Source organism: Haliotis rubra, unplaced genomic scaffold (assembly GCF_003918875.1).
Source record: "Haliotis rubra isolate DU_JTF1 unplaced genomic scaffold, ASM391887v1 Scf442, whole genome shotgun sequence".
NCBI lineage: Eukaryota > Metazoa > Mollusca > Gastropoda > Lepetellida > Haliotidae > Haliotis > Haliotis rubra.
The window spans coordinates 219,806-235,227 of NW_025767127.1; the positions used below are offsets into that span (position 1 = coordinate 219,806).

The following is a 15,422-nucleotide window of genomic DNA, read 5'->3' on the forward strand; positions in this document are numbered from 1 at the left end:
CTCGAAATTCCAAAGCATTCCTAATGATTCATGTTAAAGTACCCATGTAAGACATATCGACTAGAACATGCAGATACCGCCATTGTCGAAACTCCTGGAGTTTACCGAATACCACTTCTCGCCACGAGAGAGCTGGTATATTTGTATGGGGTTGGCGGGATAGCCACACAGTAATTCCTTGACATAGAGGGCTTTGTTTCAGGGATAAGACACACAACGCGATGGAGTGATTATATCGTTCACAGGCCCCCAAAATAAACAGCATGTCGGCAAATTGTAACCTGATATTTATAAAGTCTGTGTATGGTTTTGCTCAGCGCTGCCAGCGACGGTGGATGTCGTGGTGACGATGTTGGCGCCCGACGCCCCCTCGGTTCTGCTTGCAGGGCTGACTGGAGGATGATCAGATGTTGGTCTAAACTACGACACCGTCTTTGTTAAATGTCTCTTTAAACAAATATTCAACACCCTTTCGTATTTTTTTTCTATTTATTATTTATTTTTGCTTGGTTAGAATGACGAAGAGAAGCATATACTTCACATAACACAACAAATGTTCACATAGCGTCAAGGACAGTGTAGGGTCGTCTTTCCGGATTTGGGATAAAAAGGGTTACAATAGGTTTCCTTGTCTGAAACTATTTTAACAGATGTATGAGCATGTTAAAACTATGTAAGATTTGAGATTAAATAAATAAGTTATGTATGTCCACATTTAATGTTCTATTAACATTACAACATTCTTGTGTCAAGAATTCTCATTGGGGAGTGACTATTTGATATTAGGGCGGGGGTGGGGTCGAGAGTTGTGGGCACAGGTTCTTGTAAAAAACATCAAAGTACATATTGTCACTGTCGAGGATCCATGTGCTATATATTCGTTAAATCCGTTTCCTTTCATACACAGCTAGGACCCCAGCAGTGACAATATATACCTTGATGTTATTGTTTTGGTTGTGGAGGGAGAGGGAAGTTGCTAGATTTCGTTCGGAAACCAGATATATGTAAAAACAGAATTCTTTTTACAAAACTAGGAGCCTAAATATTTGTTTTTATTTTGAAAACCACCTTGCAACGATGTATATTTAAAAAACTTTTTTCGATTGTACAGAGGTGCCATAATGCAACACACTGTCGTCAACTTTATTTTCACATTAGCTGCTATGCTTCATCTCTATGTAGTTGTTAGTGAAATATATGACACCATTTTCTTCTGTGAAGAATGTTAAGAATGTCTGTCATCTTTACATGTTCCCAACAATTACAAAATTACTGATTTAAAAGAGATTTATAGAAAAATGAATAAATTTGCAATCAATGCACTGCGACACACAGTCTCTCGCTGAGTCGACTGTATAATCCAAACTTCAAAGGGACAACAAATGCGTCACTGTAGCCTGAAATGTCATCATCATTCTTACGAAACTCCATGCTTGTCTATAGCGTAAACACTTGCGGTTCTGTTCTTAAGAAATTTATTTTACAACATATTAGCCTATAAACCTATTCATGTAACCCATTTAGGTCAGAATGATAAAAACAGTTTCATAACCAAAGCTGTCAACGCCGAGCGATCGGGCGATACCACGAAGTCCCGGGTCTGATTTATTGTTGATTGTTTACACTATGATTAACGTTGTATATAACACTATTCCATCTCACTCTACGGTTCTATAGCGTAACGCTAGGTGTCAGATTCCCCCAGCTGACGGAGGGGGACGCTGTGGTGGTGCGGGGGGTCTGGGGGTTGATGATAACGTCAGGGTCTCTGAGATCAGAGAAAAATCTAGCAAGAAAACATCGAAGAAATGACAAATGTTGAACAGATATGGCAACAAGCTGTGCCGAAGTGCAGATTTTGATGTTGTTTGTTTGATTTGCTCAGATAAGTACATTTTAATGAAACTACAGACATAGGCTTGTGGAGCATAGTTTGAAATACGTCAAGCCAACTCAATTATTTAAGAACGAAGCAAGTGCCCACGTACCAGCGTTACAACCACGAAGGACGGGCATCCCTTTAAGCCTTCGTTAAGTCTCTGAAAATATATAGTTTTGATGAAAACAAATAACGCCACTTAAAGTGAAAATAAACCCTACGGAGATGAGAGTCTCGGAGACTTGGACTGTTGAGTCGAAACGATGCATAATAATATGTGATAATGTTTATAATTGTGACCTGGCTTGATAAAGGTATTTTGTCGATAATTGATGGCATACATACAAACTGGGTATCATGGCGTTTTTACAGATGATATACATGAAAATGCATAATGATCAGACCAATTCCCACGCCGTCAAACATAAACGCCGCCATTTATAACATCAACTTCGCCCCTACTGTTCCATGCGGGGACTGAAAGAAGTCACTCACTCACTTGAAGTAAAGAGTGAAATTGTGAAATTATTCATTGTGGAAATATTTACCGGCTGAAAAGGGTATACATCATATTATGGAAGTAAGCGGACGAACGAGGTGGGTTTGATAAAATTGAAACCAGCAGTGACTGTCATGTATCAAGAGAAATGCCCCCTTTAAAACGGGTCTTCACGTGGAACGCACTGGTTAGCCGCAATTGTTCACCGAGTCCGATTTCGACAATATTGTTTATGTGATCCATCGATCAGCTTCACAAGTAGCATGTACTAGGTATCATATTCCACCCGGAATACCCATGAGGAACCTTCTTCTTCGACTCTCACAAGCACGTAGAGCTAGGGGCCATTCTAAACCTAAATGGGAGACCTTTGTTCAACGGCTGTTACAAGCATGTGGAACATTTTAACCAAAGTCGATCACTTAAGCTGCTTCAAAGAAAATTCATCATGATATAAATTATGAACCGTGGACATTAAATTACATTCTGCAGGTCAACAAAATTCGAATCAAATTCGCCCGGACTGCCTTTTTCTGTTGGCTGAGTCCTCCTTTAAATGTCTTTCAACAGAGCGGTCCACGAGACACATCTGAGAAGTGGTAAGAACCAGTTGTACCATTCACTTCTATTGACAACCACGAACATGTCAGCTGTTTATGCTTATTTTACATCACACATTGGTCCGCTCTGAGAGTCGAGGCCCTAGTTTTGACAATAAAGGTGGTGGATTATTCAGTATTGGAGGTAACAACAAGCAGCCAACTCTACCATCCGTCGCCCCGTTGCGCGACAGCCTTTGATACGTCCATGCATCTACAAACCAGTAAGGCGTAGGTGGAATTGTATCAATTTAACCATATCGCCTATCAATAATTTTACACCCAGTAAGCAAATCATGTGTTATATATGTCGCTGAGTGGGGTTTTCCATTAGGCGGGTGTGTACGTGGTGAACTGCTGACGGCGATACGAAACGCCTACAGAGACTAAATGGCCCGTGACAGACTAACGATGTGTCTGGATTATGGCCAATGTTGTGATGTCTGTTACGTGAATTGGTCTGGGAGATGCCGCACAGGTGCGCGTTATTCACTGTAACAAGCATGGGACTTACCCAGTCATTTTTCTTGCTGGGTAACAGCCACAATCATGCTTGTGGCACCAAACATGGGGTTTACACTGTGTCCCTGTGCGGCAGTCGAACCCGAGCTGTGTGTGTGCGTTAATAAAGGCACTGCCTTCTGGACTAGTCATGTCGACCCTATAGGCTACAGAATCAAAGTGGTATTTTGTGACAGTTTTTACCGATAGCTTTCATTTTCAAGCAGTCAAGTTAATATATGAGCAAGTAGTCTTATATACACTGTGTGTGATGTAGTTATTATTAATGTAAATGACTAGACAGGCAACCGACCCTGACCATAGGTACATATAGCAAGGTTATCTCCCAATTGACAGACACTGAACTAGAAAGTTAATTAGGGTAACACCTACGGGTATAATGGAACAGTCCACTGTGTAGTGAGTAGAGCAGGGTGAGCCTGAAACAGGTTCGTTACTGAGAAGTCTGATTGTGGGTAAATAGAACTTTGTTGTGATTAAATGATAAATGATTTATCTTCTCAAAATTTATTTTATTATCAATTACTATCGAATATATAAACAGCTTTGTTACCGAGAGGTTTGATTGTGTTTATATGATAGAAAAGACCCCTCCCAATAATAGCATATGTACAACAGAAGTTAACTGAGAAAACGTTTTCTTGCAGAGATATAGATATGTACATATTTGAAAACATTCTGATTTGCAGTAAATGATACACCTGCATTGCCATGTAAGATACGATTAATACCAATCAGTGTTCTAATTTTAACAATACTTTCTAAAGATTGTAACAGTTTGTGTCTTTGAGTAGTATACAATAGACATTCAAGGAAGTTATGAAAAACATTCTCACATCCATGGCCACATTCACATGATGCGTCATATTTTAGATATTTATTCTAAATAAATCGTAATTAAGTGCACTCGTCATATATCTTAATATTGTGTGCAAAACATATAACTTCTTTATTCCTTATGAATAATATATTTCGTTTCACATTTGTCTTTATTTGATTTATATGATACAACAGTGTCGCAATTTCTAATAGCTAAGCTAATGTTTTCAATATGATGATGCCGACTCCCGTTAGACTAGAAGGTTAAACCGAAATGTTTATGAAAATATACTGTTTATATATTGCAGCAATAAAAATTCAAATTACTGTCTTTCGTCCATCTTTCAAAATAAATAATATAGCTTCAGTTTGTTCCTGTGTTTTTATTTGGACTATTCCATTATAATGTGTAGGTAACAGGTAGTAGATAATCTGTTCACTGAACCGTAAATGTTGTTGTTTGAAGGTGTCTGCGAACATGCTGTCTGCGTAATTGGGAGGACACCATAGCGGATGACTTCTTTGATTGGCATTCTAGAAGTTGGGTAGATGAAGAATGAGGACTATTTTTATGGATATACAACTTCTTTATTCTGTATAGGCGACATTTCGACATAGATTCTAATGTCGTTGTACCACTTGCTTGACAACGACATTAGAATCTATGTCGAAACGTCGCCTATACAGAATAAAGAAGTTGCATATCCATAAAAATAGTCCCCATTCTTCATTCTACATATAGCGAATCCGTTCACTACAGTTTGCAATGAAAGGATGCAGAGAGCTTTGGACATCTTGTGAATCAACAGTGAACATCTTGAAAATCTTGGATTCGACCTCACGACACCCTGTCACTATTGACCGGTGAAGGGTCGCAGATGAGCGAGTAAGTGAAAATAGTTTTGCACCACAGTCAATAATATGCTGACTATATTAAAAGTATCTTTAAACATTTATTATTCATACAGTCTTAATCATTTGATGACTTTATAACTGACCTTCGCCGCAAATAGCTGCAAAATTGCTGATGCGGCATTAAACTTCACTCACTCACTCACTCTCTCTCTCTCTCTCTCTCTCTCTCTCTCTCTCTCTCTCTCTCTCTCTCTCTCTCTCTCTCTCTCTCTCTCTCTCTCTCTCTCTCTCTCTCTCTCTCTCTCTCTCTCTCTCTCTCTCTCTCTCTCTCTCTCTCTCTCTCTTCTTTAACAACGTATCTTTTACAACCAATTGTCAGCCAATTACTAGACTTTATATATCCCGAGGGATACCACCTATCACTTGAGCACTGTTGAACTTGATGTCAACTTCCTCCATTATTAAGGCCACATGGGTACATTGTGTGAAGCCCATTTCTGGTGTCCCCAGCCGTGATGTTGCTGGAATATTGCTAAAAGCGGCGTAAAACCAAACTCAGTCAGTCAGTCATTATTAAGGGTTAATCCAGACTATAAAGAAATGCCGGAATACGTTTAAAATGAGTAAACTCACTATTTTACCACACTGGATGATATTCCTGTTGTCCTGAAACTGCTATTAGTTAAAAAAGGTGCAAAGTGTTATTTTATCTTGAATGCATGCAATACTCATCTTACATTTAAACATATTTTCAAATTTGATCTTAAGCCTATTCTGTCTGGCTCGAAAGAAAATATATATACTGATGATGCGTTTGACCTACTGCTGCTTCAGCTAAATATTTTATCTAAACATGTACAATTTGAAAAACAACCCTAAATCTTATTTACTTTAATCAGTATATCCACAACAGGCTGAAAGAAATATTGCTTATAGCAGTTCTGTACCGAGTGGATGTTGTACCATGAACTAACTAATGTAGATATGTCGATATCTGAAACTGGGTGATCTTGATTTAATGGGTACAATCATTCGTGGATGCTTAAATTTAAGCTTCCACGTGGTTATATTGAACCTTTTTTTGGTTTAGTGCAGAATGGGAGTGAATCTGACTGTGAACGAGTGTCTCTGTCAGTGTTAAAATTTTTAAAATATCTGAATCCATAAGATTTCACCTCTAATATCAACATTACTAATTATTATGCACAACAATAAATTTTATAACTCATTTAATAACCTTGCTAGTGTTTTCTAAAGTTGACTTTATATCTTTTCTCATCTGATTTAGACCAAGCACTACCCTGGGTGTCTTGTCTTATCTGTAACAGGGACTCAGAAATAAAAATATATTACAAAAGAAATTAATAATATTTAATCATCATCACACGTTGGCCCAGATTCAAACCATTGTTGTTCAGCACGATTGCTGAGTGCGGCATTAACAAATTACAAATGAACATAACCCACATATTAAATCTTCCTTTCCCATATATACGATATTGTATATGAAATGTTGGTTAACTTAAGCTCTGTTTAGGGCGTACCCTAAACATGGTTTTCTTAGATTTGGAATTCTAATTGACAATCCTCTTCATACACATGGTAGAGATTTCTTGGGCGATTTGATAACACAGCCTGGACTAAAGAGCTGTTAAAAGACAAAAGAAAGCCAATATGTAATGTAGCATAGCAACACATAAAAATGCACACACAGACACGGCCGCAGACTGTAGCAGGAGTCGGGTGTTGGCGTCGATGTAATGCTGCTGTATACGAGAAGGGCGTGCCTGACGCTGCCACAACCACGTATCATAATGACGTTGTGTAATGCGGGCAAACCGATCAGGGTGTGCAGTGGTGACGTCACCACGGGGGAATTCCTCTGTAGATCAGGGATATCATGGCGCTTATCGTCAGTTGCATACTTACGACAGTCGTAGCGGTAAGGGACAGTTCATAATTTATGGCTAGAGGGGGGTGATGATGATTTTTATAGAGAAGCATGTACAATGTGAATGCTCCCCCCCCCCTAAAATTTATGTACACAATAAGTGACACCCTGCATGTCATGTACAAAATCAGTGACCCCCCCTTCCCATAATTTCTAAGTATAATTTTAAACATATTATATGTACAAAATTGCTGCCCCCTAATACGTGTGTACAAAATTGCTGACCCCTAGCTCCCCTAGAACAAAATTGGTGACCGCCCCTAAAAATCATCTCACCCAACCCCCAACCCCAACCCCCAACCCCCACCCCACATGACGAGACGATCGCAACTTCCACACTTTAACGCAACTAATAATGGTAGTCTTAGATCATTTTGTGGAACTTAGTCCAGGGGCCCGTTTCACAAAGCAATCGAAGCGCTACGACTGTCTTAAGTCTATGTTAAAGTATGGGAGTTACGATCACTTTAGCGCTACGACTGTCTTAAGTCTATGTTAAAGTATGGGAGTTACGATCACTTTAGCGCTACGACTGTCTTAAGTCTATGTTAAAGTATGGGAGTTACGATCACTTTAGCGCTACGACTGTCTTAAGTCTATGTAAAGGTATGGGAGTTACGATCATCTTAGCGCTACGATCGCTTTGAAAAACGGGGCCCAGCGGTCTTATCGCTAAGATGATCGTAACTTTCATACTTCTACACACGTACAACTGTAGTGCTTAGGTCGCATTGTTTGAAAGAGCCGAAGACCATTTCCTTTGGGAGTTTATATTATCTTAGCCGAAGGATCGTTTTGGGGACAGGCCAAGACCCCGTTCCACAAAGCGAACGCTGGACTACCACAGGTGTAAGTCTATGATAAAGTATGGAAGTTACGATCACCGTAGCTCTAAGAATGTCCTGTACTGCTTGCTTCCTTATAAGGCTGCCTTATAATTTACAGAAACCTCTTTACAAAACAAATTCAATATGGCTGGCCTCGATGGTATTCAGTTGCTTTATTGAGCTAAATGTAATATTCTAGAGAGTTGAGAGATAACTGTGACGTGTATGCTATTGACTCTATTCCAGAAGGACAAACGTCGACTTTCCCAACCGACATACTGTTTTCACTGCACCACGTTCCACTTTTAGAATCCGAATACGACATGTCGTAAATATCTGATTGCGACTGCCATGAAGCGTCTGAGTTCCTGATTAAAGTATGACGTAATTGCACCGCTAGGTGGCGAGGGAGATCAGGACAAACACAACAGTGGTATACTTAATCAACGGACGGTAATGAACCTCGATCTGATGTGTAAATAATTGATAGTAGATTCTTGATTACCTTAGTGCATAAAAATATGATGAAAAAAACAACACCGTTTGAGTAGGGTATTAATTTACGTAAAATGTATTTCTGAACTGAATGACGACAAATTCCACGTATTTAAGGATATTGTAGTAATATGGTAAATTAATATTGTTTTGTTTTTTTAGTTAATGCAGACAAAAGCCTTGGAAATAATCACAAAAGAAATCCCCTATTCATGACGGTTGCGTTACGACTGAAAACGGTATAATTATCAGTTTTCGATTAGCGAATCGTTGCTATTGAGTAAGTGGTATATTTAATCTGACTCCCAAGTATTCTCCAGCAGTTATGGTGTGATAGGCAGTTATCAGACAAAGGAGTAGCTGAATACAATTTTACGCCGCTTTTTCAACACGATTTCAACACCAGAAATTGATTGCACACTTTGTACCAACATAAGGAATCGAACACGGGACTTCAGGTTGACTAATCATCGTTTTAACTCTAGGGCCGCATCGCCAACACTGCAGACAGTCCTGAGAACGGGGTCCCACCGTTTAGTAAAAGTAGATTTTTAGAAATAACGGTCTCCAGATATATGGGGATTACCGAGGTTATTGACCTATCCTGGTGCCATTTACCCTCATTAAATATAAACAGCGTCTTATCAGTATACGGACCGTGAACATCCGGGTTAGAATTGGTCTTCATGCAGCAACCCATGCTTGTCGTAAAATGCGACTAACGGGATCGGGTGGTCACACACCGTACGTAAGAGCGGTGAACGGCAGGAAATATTTCATAGCAGGAAGTGAACGATTTATCACGCGAGAGGGGAGCAGATTTTATTTTTTAGGTGTAGGAACATTGTCAATATCTATATGTCTATAGGCCACACTATCCCCCAAATTCATGCTGTGAAATAGAAGACACATGTGCGTAATTCCAACATATATCTTTCCATTCCGTCATCATACAAGTCCATAAGCCTGTACAACATTTTCTTGCTTCGGCTACGTTTCGGTAAAAATGCATCAATATATCAAAGTTTAAGGTATCATTGCTGTATAAACGAAAAACAAAATACATCAACATTTAGAGTAATTATCGAACTATCTTTGTGTCAAATTTGAATGCTTAGTGTTGTGCCGTTTTCTGTTAGTGAACGATTTAAGAACATCATAGTGAACGATTTAAGAACATCATAGTGAACGATTTTAAGAACATCATAGTGAACGATTTAAGAACTCGGACAATTGGTCATGGTGAACGATTCATTTTCTGTTGGTGAACTATTTACGGTCAACCTAAACTCCTCATCCAATTTGCTATACAGCATTACCACTAACTATAAAATTTTCTATTCTTCAGTTGTAATGTTTAAACGACGGATATGTCACCATATCACTGCTACTACTTTTCTGAACAGTTTCAAGACTTCAGTGGGGGGATATATCACTGTATTGACATTTAATGTTGAAGACAATTATTATTTTAAAAATACGTTTAGCTGACATAACAGGTAACCTCAAATACGTACAAAAAGATTTCAAATATGTGCCAAATGAAACTGATAAAGAATTTTTTGTCTCTAAGGAGCCTGAAAAACTCAGTTTAGTGTCAAAGTATGACGAATCACCATGTCAAGCAAAAAAAGAAAGAAAGTTACACACATTAAAGATAGAAGAAACGCAAAAGCCATTTTTAGAAGAATTTATTGTGCCAGTTTAAGAGCAATTATTCAATGTAATTTCAATGGTGAAAATTCACAAGTCTATAGACAAAGAGTTCGCTAACACAGCAGTAGCCTTTATTGTTTCTGATTACTGGAGTCCACAAGATGGCGTCAAAGTCAGTACTTCGTAACTTTCTGAGATGAAGTTTCAGTTGTTTCTGAGATGAAGTTTCAGCACTTGATCTATGACAAGTTTAAGCATCGGTGTAGGAAAACCCTCCGAGAAAAGAAGTATTGGAGCTGTCTAGTAAAATGTGTTTGTTGTTTGACTTATTTGACTATTTTATTTAATCCACCGTGCAAAGACGGTTGTTCGAGCAGATCTCACTAATTCTCAGTTAACTGGGACAATTGCTGTCGCCGACATTTTGGTTGTCGGTGCTTTCAAATTTGATATTAAATCTAGGTGTATCTGTGCAGGTATTCTAAATAACACTAAATTTACAATAAGTATCAACCTTCATTAAGACTGCAGTAAGTTATATTGCAGCGTCAGAAGCAAACATCTGGTTCTGTGGCGGCATTTTTGCTATGTCGGTAGTGCGTATTCTTTGCATTTAAGCTTGCTGCAAAATTTTATCCAACGGAAGTTATATTATATTTAGTGTCATGGAAGAACCAACATACATATGGGTTAATTTGCCCATGTTAGCATGTCGGTGGTTCACCAACCCCAAACCCACGTTTAGATTATGTCGGTAGAGTCAGAGTAATTTACGTTACGTTGTGTTTGTTTACAGCTTTTCTTGTGGTAAATCATCGCACAGACCCACAAGATCATTTTTCTTGATTGGCCTGTTCATCTATTCTCGATATCTAAAACATACAGTTTCGTTAACATTGATTTTTCTTACAATATGGAAAAATATGCTCGACATCAGTAGAGATTTTTTAAGCAAGTAATCATACGTTACCGTTATAACTCAAATTCTAGCATCCCAGTAGTAGTCTTCATCACGGTACATTTGGGGCCCGGCGGTCTGTTGTTATACATGTGCCCCAACCAAGCATTCTGTATTTATTCATCTTGCCATAACATTATTCATTACCAGAACTAATTTACGTTACTATAATTTACGTTACCGCCATATTTGGAAATTTGGAAAGTTTCGCGAAACTTTTGTGTTTGGTTGTCTGGCATTGCCGAAATATCAAATGTGAATCAAACTTTGACAAGTGAAAGTAGTTTTAGGTTGTTATCGTCCTATATATATATAAGTAACGTAAATTACATTGCGGTAACGTAAATAACGTGACTGAATGCTTAACGATGTAAGTTGTCTATGCACGATATTTTCAATTCCACCTCCACATGATCCATCCATGTGACGTATCGGTGAACAGTCTGTGGCTCAAACATTTATTGTTATTTATATATTAAATTTCTACCATGACTACGGTATCAGACGACGACTCACACTTCTTTGTTTTTCTTGTGTATTGAGAGTCCCGGGAACGCGAAATTCAGTGTTCACTGTAGCTTGGCCGTTCCCGCGAAAGCGAAAGCTAAGTTGAGGATGTTTAGTCCAGATTTCGCTTTCCCGGGCCATAACCGTATGGCCACCATCACTGCTCGGCACAGACTGGATAAGTCGACGAAGTCACTTGTGGAATTCATCCCCTCTCTTCCTGCAGTGCGATGGCCAGTTGTGGAAGTGTTGACGTTGACGTACACGCCGATCGAATTCATCCCATAGGTGTTCTATCGGGTTTAGATCTGGTGATTGGGAATGCCATGGGAAGATATTGACGTTAGAATTGACAAGGTAGCGGACCGTGACGCGTGCTGTATGTGAAATAGCGTTGTCATGCTGGAACAACTCCCTCTGTCGGTTCATAATCGGAAGTATGTGACGTGCAAGGATTTTGTTGATGTACCGATTTACTGTCAGATTCCCCTGAACCACAACTAAATCAGATCTTTACGTGCTGGATATCTCACCCCACACTATGACACTTTGTCCACCGAACCTGTCGAATGCAATTAGGGGCAAACGTTCATTTCTCCGACGGTAAACATGCTGTCTTCCAACTTGCCGGTGAAGAAGAAAGTGCGATTCATCGCTGAACCAGACTCGCTTCCAGTTTCTAAGGTTCCAGTCCCGCAAGCGATTGCGCCAATGGAAGTCTCTCAAAACTAGGGCTGTGTATTGGCAAATAAATTGGATTGCAATATACAATGTATTGTGATTCTGGTACCCGTATTCCGGTATGTATTGCGATGTATTGGGAGCCTAAGTGTTTGACACTGAGTAACATCGTTTGTACATGCAGAGCCTATTCTCTACATGCTAAAGCCATAAAACTATGTTACATATCGAATTTAGATTTGATTTTGATGGATTGTATTTTTTTTTAATAAAATGTATTGTATGTAAAGTAGGCTGTTTTGTTATACAATTACAATGGAAAACATCAGTGTGAATGAAAGTTCTGTCTGGATTTGAACTTAAACCATAAAAATATTTTTCACAAAAAACAACAACAGTGCATAGGTATCGTTTGACAGGCGTATTGCGATAGACCGTTAATACCGTGCAGTCCTGGCGACAACTGGCTTTCTTGGTCGAATCCTCACTTCACGCAATCGATTCCTGACAGTTTGGTCGGAAATCCTTCTCAAACCAGGGATGCGTTGCGCAGTCTCCACGGCTGTGGCAAGACGATGACGTGAGTGAGCAACCGGGATGTAGCGGTCCTGGGCTTGGGTGGTAACTCTTGGACGGCCGCTTCTTGGGCGGAACTTGTCTGCAGGAAACGATCCCAAAGGTGAGATGAGGTGCTCTGATGAACGTTGAAATGTCGGGCAACTACAGACTGCGACTCCCCAGCTTCAAAGCGAATGTCGGCACTCAGTCGTGGCTTGATGATTTCCTCTTTTCCAGGCGAAATCGAATGACAAAATTAAACACAACCTTTGTCTTTTTATAGTGATCGATACCGCATGCTTTTCCGCTTACTTGCACGTGCATTTTGATTTGCATGTTTTCTTGGTGACGTTTTGGCGAATATTTCTTCAAACGCTTCTAAAACAAGGGAAAAAGTTAAAATTGCCGCGTTTTGGCGCTAAAGCACAAAGGTTACGTTTTGAAAAGAAATAGTATATTTGTATTGTTTTTGTCGCAGCTACATGAGTCCAATATTCTCAAAATCACCTATGCGTTTCTTTTTTTGAAGAGTGTAGATGATGAGTTGATGAAATTTCACTTTCAAGGCACTGCTTTTGATAGGTGTAGATGTGCTCGCAGGGGGTTGAGTGTGTGTAGCTTTTAATGAGCAGTCCAAGGTGATTCCACTCACTTCCAGTATCTCAATCTGCAAATGTTTTGCGACTGATATGATCAAGACTGATATGAAACAAAAGTTAAGAATAGAAACCACTGTCAATTTGACTCAGATATAGAAGTTGACGGAGAGAATCGGTACGTAAGAAATATAATTACCAAGTAATACTACAAAACATGGTGAAAAACAATTATCAAGTTGATATAGCTCTACGTGACTGAAATATGGATGTATCTATATGGTTTCTCTGTGAATAAACCACTTTTGGGCAGTACAGCTAAGGTTTGTCACTAGAAACTTTATTGAATAACCACCGTAAAGCGTTCACAGTGTAAATTCGATTTTATTTACATGAAATCGTTCACTATAATGTTCTTAAATCGTTCACTATGATGTTCTTAAATCGTTCACTATGATGTTCTTAAATCGTTCACTAACAGTTTGAAGGTGTTGGCCTTCCTGGATGAAAGCTCGAAAACGGCACAACACTAAGCATTCAAATTTGACACAAAGATAGTTCGATAATTACTCTAAATGTTGGTGTATTTTGTTTTTCGTTTATACAGCAATGATACCTTAAACTTTGATATATTGATGCATCTTTACCGAAACGTAGCCGAAGCAAGACAATGTTGTACAGGCTCATGAGCTTGTATGATGACGGAATGGAAAGATATTTGGTGGAATTACGCACATGTGTCTTCTATTTTACAGCATGAATTTTGGGGACAGTGTGGCCTATAGACATATAGATATTGACAATGTTCCTACACTTAAAAAATTAAATCTGCTCTCCTCTCGCGTGATAAATCGTTCACTTCCTGCTATGAAATATTTCCTGCCGTTCATCGCTCCTACGGTGTGGGTCAGGCGTTGAGCAACGATCCACGGCGTTGGGACGATACCGAGTCACTCGACCAATGTTTCTGTGCCTCAACCGACTCGCGAAGATCTTACGACAATCAGCTGCATAGTAATTCCAGTCTCTGTCAAAGCTCCGACTATACATTCCTATGCTGCGTAAACAACATCCTTAAATATCGTCCAAGCTCAATATACTCCCCCATATCACCAACCACTCCGTCTATGCTCCTTAAATATCGTCCAAGCTCAATATACTCCCCCATATCACCAATCACTCCGTCTATGCTCCTTAAATATCGTCCAGGCTCAATATACTCCCCCATATCACCAACCACTCCGTCTATGCTCCTTAAATATCGTCCAAGCTCAATATACTCCCCCATATCACCAACCACTCCGTCTATGCTCCTTAAATATCGTCCAAGCTCAATATACTCCCCCATATCACCAACCACTCCGGCTATGCTCCTTAAATATCCCCTGCAGGCGTTGTATGCTCTCCAACACCATATCTCTCTCTCTCCATCTATGCTCTTCAAATATCTCCCCGGTGCTGTATCTATGCTCTCCAAGACCACCAACCTCTCCATCTATGCTCTTCAAATATCCCCCGGTGCTGTATCTATGCTCTCCAAGACCACGAACCTCTACATCTATGCTCTTCAAATATCACCCCGGTGCTGTATCTATGCTCTCCAAGACCACCAACCTCTCCATCTATGCTCTTCAAATATCACCCGGTGTTGTATCTATGCTCTCCAAGACCACCAACCTCTACATCTATGCTCTTCAAATATCTCCCCGGTGCTGTATCTATGCTCTCCAAGACCACCAACCTCTCCATCTATGCTCTTCAAATATCACCCCGGTGTTGTATCTATGCTCTCCAAGACCACCAACCTCTACATCTATGCTCTTCAAATATCACCCCGGTGCTGTATCTATGCTCTCCAAGACCACCAACCTCTCCATCTATGCTCTTCAAATATCACCCCGGTGCTGTATCTATGCTCTCCAAGACCACCAACCTCTACATCTATGCTCTTCAAATATCTCCCCGGTGTTGTATCTATGCTCTCCAAGACCACCAACCTCTACATCTATGCTCTTCAAAT

The 15,422-nt window shown here is 39.6% G+C and overlaps 1 long non-coding RNA gene across 1 annotated transcript; it reads right to left on the reverse strand.

The window, feature by feature from the left end:
- Positions 1-8,225: 8,225 nt before the first annotated feature.
- Positions 8,226-11,566, reverse strand: LOC124289481. Its single transcript, XR_006901704.1, has 3 exons — positions 11,196-11,566; positions 9,737-9,738; positions 8,226-8,238 (listed from the first exon to the last, which is right to left on the reverse strand). It is a non-coding gene; the product is annotated as an uncharacterized LOC124289481 (long non-coding RNA).
- Between the last annotated feature and the right edge of the window lie 3,856 nt (positions 11,567-15,422).